The following is a 4403-nucleotide window of genomic DNA, read 5'->3' on the forward strand; positions in this document are numbered from 1 at the left end:
ACATGTCTCCAGTGGACATGTCTCCAGAGGACATGTCTCCAGTGGACATGTCTCCAGAGGACATGTCTCCAGTGGACATGTCTCCAGAGGACAGATGTGTCTGTTGTCCAGCTGGTTGGAGGGACGGATCAGGATGAGCTGCAGCTCTGGACGCTGTGAGACGTTTTCCCAGAATTCCAGGTTGTTTCAGATTTCCAGTTTTCAGCTTCATTCCTCTGATCCTCAGTGAACTGCAGCCAGTAGAACCCGAACCATCAGAACCAGGACTGAACAGTCGGCGCTTCATGTTTTCACTGTAGGGATGAAACCAGACCAACATTTCCTCTCGTGACGACTCGCCGTGTTTTCATTCCTCTCCTCAGGCCTCCACCACAAAGGATCATGGAAAACCTCTGGAATGTTTTTCAGCTGCTTCTCCTTCTGCACGCAACACGAAAACGACACCAGGCAGCGTTCTGCAGGGGCATCACCGCCGAGGAGGAGGAGGAGGATGAAGATGAGGAGGAGGAGGAGGAGGACACACCCAGAGAGCTGCAGACAGAGACAGGCGGCAGGAGGAAACCTGGACGGCACAGAAAGCAGCCAACCAACAGACTGAAGCCTCAACGACCTTCAGCTTGAACCCGTTTGACCTTCAACATCAAGATGTCAAAACACCAACAACAGAAAAACTTCTTTACTGTCTAAACATTTTGAGGAAAGTTCAACTTCAGCCTCTCTGCAGGGTCAAAGTTCAAGGAGGGTCAAAAATACCCGTTTGGATCGGAACCAGGATGTTTGAGCAGAAAGAAGCAGAGAGGAGATTTCATTCGGATCCGACTCTTTGTTTCCATCCTGGTTCTGCGGTTTATTCATCTGTTCCCACAGTCAGTGAATGCATCATGGCAGATTCTGTCGGTCAGTGAATGCATCATGACAGATTCCCACAGTCAGTGAATGCATCATGACAGATTCCGTCGGTCAGTGAATGCATCATGACAGATTCCGTCGGTCAGTGAATGCATCATGGCAGATTCCGTCAGTCAGTGAATGCATCATGGCAGATTCCGTCGGTCAGTGAATGCATCATGGCAGATTCCCACAGTCAGTGAATGCATCATGACAGATTCCGTCGGTCAGTGAATGCATCATGACAGATTCCGTCGGTCAGTGAATGCATCATGACTGTTCAGTCTGTTTTACTGTTTTCTTTATTCTGGTTACAGAAACTTGAGCCTTTTCTTCCTCCATTGTTCAGTAAATCAGCTGCTGATGCGTTGAAGCGTCATCTGGTTCTGTGTTTCCTGCTGAAGGTCACGTTTTGTTCTCAGAACCTCGGCGGTTCTGTTTGACTCGGCTGCAGCTTCACGTCCAGCTTTGTGTCTCACCTTTTGTCTGCAGGTCGAGGCGTGAAGCTCCTCAATCCCTGAAGAAAGAAACAGATTCATTTACGCTCAGCCTGACGCCAGAACCAAACCCTCTGCTATTAATAACCCGGTCAGAACCAAACCTTCTGTTATTAATAACTCGGTCAGAACCAAACCTTCTGTTATTAATAACTCGGTCAGAACCAAACCCTCTGCTATTAATAACCCGGTCAGAACCAAACCTTCTGTTATTAATAACTCGGTCAGAACCAAACCTTCTGTTATTAATAACCCGGTCAGAACCAAACCCTCTGCTATTAATAACTCGGTCAGAACCGGTCAGAGCTTCTACATCGGCGTCATTTTCTGAATACTTTTGTCTGAAGTCACTGAAGGAACAACGTCATCAGGATGAAACTTTTATCATCATGTAATGATGTTAAATGATTTGTTCTTATTGTTCTTATCACAATAAGAACAATAAGAACAAATTGTTTCTCCTGTTCAGGAAACTGTTTGGCTGCATGACGTTATAATAATAACATAAATACTTTAAGGACAGCAGGAGGTTAAATTATGTAAAGTGTAGAAGTTGTAGATATGAATATAGAAAATACTGAAACCGTTAAAACCAACATGGCTGTAAAAATAAGTTCATATTTCTAAATTCTCCTTTAAACACTAATATTCTTCTTTTTAATTTATTTTGTTTGTAAATAACTTTGTTGATTCTTTTATTACATTATGTTCTATAAAGTCAAACTGAAACGTTGCGTTTCCTCCTCAGAACCAGAACTTAACGCTGACGAGACGTTCAGATGGTTCTGCATGTTGAAGAACCATGGTGGGTTTTCTCCGGCTTCCTCCCACAGTCTCCAGGTGTGTGTGTCTCTGTGTTGCCCTACAACAGACAGGTGACCTGTCCAGGTGACCTGTCCAGGTGACCCGCCTCTCACCCGGAACATCAGCTGGAGATACCAGCACCTCCTGACCCACTGAGGGACAAGATGTTAGAAAATGGATGGATGAGAGTAAAGTTTGTTCAGAACCTGGATGAGGTCCGATGAGCAGGAAATGTTTTCTGAACTGATGAAACCTGGAAGGTCATGATTTCATCTGCAGTGGCAGCCGGGCGGCTCAGCGTGTGAAGCTCCAGGCGTGTGAAGCTCCAGGCGTGTGAAGCTCCAGGCGTGTGAAGCTCCAGGCGTGTGAAGCTCCAGGCGTGTGAAGCTCCAGGCGTGTGAAGCTCCAGGTGTGTGAAACTAAAGGCGTGTGAAGCTCCAGGTGTGTGAAGCTCCAGGCGTGTGAAGCTCCAGGTGTGTGAAGCTCCAGGCGTGTGAAGCTCCAGGCGTGTGAAGCTCCAGGTGTGTGAAGCTCCAGGCGTGTGAAGCTCCAGGTGTGTGAAGCTCCAGGCGTGTGAAGCTCCAGGCGTGTGAAGCTCCAGGTGTGTGAAGCTCCAGGCGTGTGAAACTCCAGGTGTGTGAAGCTCCAGGCATGTGAAGCTCCAGGTGTGTGAAGCTCCAGGCGTGTGAAGCTCCAGGCGTGTGAAGCTCCAGGCGTGTGAAGCTCCAGGCGTGTGAAGCTCCAGGCGTGTGAAGCTCCAGGCGTGTGAAGCTCCAGGCGTGTGAAGCTCCAGGCGTGTGAAGCTCCAGGTGTTTGAAACTCCAGGCGTGTGAAGCTCCAGGTGTGTGAAGCTCCAGGCGTGTGAAGCTCCAGGTGTGTGAAGCTCCAGGCGTGTGAAGCTCCAGGCGTGTGAAGCTCCAGGTGTGTGAAGCTCCAGGCGTGTGAAGCTCCAGGTGTGTGAAGCTCCAGGTGTGTGAAGCTCCAGGTGTGTGAAGCTCCAGGCGTGTGAAGCTCCAGGTGTGTGAAGCTCCAGGTGTGTGAAGCTCCAGGCGTGTGAAGCTCCAGGCGTGTGAAGCTCCAGGCGTGTGAAGCTCCAGGCGTGTGAAGCTCCAGGTGTGTGAAGCTCCAGGCGTGTGAAGCTCCAGGCGTGTGAAGCTCCAGGCGTGTGAAGCTCCAGGCGTGTGAAGCTCCAGGCGTGTGGAGCTCCAGGCGTGTGAAGCTCCAGGCGTGTGAAGCTCCAGGTGTGTGAAGCTCCAGGCGTGTGAAGCTCCAGGCGTGTGGAGCTCCAGGCGTGTGGAGCTCCAGGCGTGTGGAGCTCCAGGCGTGTGAAGCTCCAGGCGTGTGAAGCTCCAGGCGTGTGAAGCTCCAGGTGTGTGAAGCTCCAGGCGTGTGAAGCTCCAGGTGTTTGAAGCTCCAGGCGTGTGAAGCTCCAGGTGTGTGAAGCTCCAGGCGTGTGAAGCTCCAGGTGTGTGAAGCTCCAGGCGTGTGAAGCTCCAGGTGTGTGAAGCTCCAGGTGTGTGAAGCTCCAGGTGTGTGAAGCTCCAGGTGTGTGAAGCTCCAGGTGTGTGAAGCTCCAGGCGTGTGGAGCTCCAGGCGTGTGAAGCTCCAGGCGTGTGAAGCTCCAGGCGTGTGAAGCTCCAGGCGTGTGAAGCCGTTTGCTCTGCGGCGGTGAGCCATCCAGAGCAAAGATCCATCGCCAGCCTGTCGCCTCCCAGCGTCTCAGGAAAAGGTTTGGCCTCTCAGCCTGTTGCAGCTTGAAAACCGATGACTGCAGCTTCATTTCTCTGATTTCTCTGAGCTGAGATCACATCCAGAAGAATTCAGCCTCATCAGTCAGAGTCTGCATGAAATCAGGGAGGTTCCCGTTTTATTCAGTCGGTTTATTTGGTTTGAGGCGTTTGGACTCACCAGATCACTGCGACTCTGAGGGATCGACCAGGGATCCATCAGGGATCAACCAGGGATCAACCAGGGATCCATCAGGGATCCATGCAAAACTACAGAGCAGGAGATCAACTGACACAACGAAGGGAGAAAAAGAAACTGCAGTTTGTTTTATGACTTTGTCTTATAGATCAATGACTTAGAAAAACCTGCAGGTTTGTCTGATGGTTCTGGTGGTTCTGCTCGTTCTGGTGGTTCTGTTGGTTCTGGTGGTTCTGGTGGTTCTGGTACCAGGAGAACAAACCGGGTGTGGACAGAAGGTCAGCAGGA

Source organism: Poecilia reticulata, chromosome 9 (genome assembly GCF_904066995.2).
Source record: "Poecilia reticulata chromosome 9, P_reticulata-male-v2, whole genome shotgun sequence".
NCBI lineage: Eukaryota > Metazoa > Chordata > Actinopteri > Cyprinodontiformes > Poeciliidae > Poecilia > Poecilia reticulata.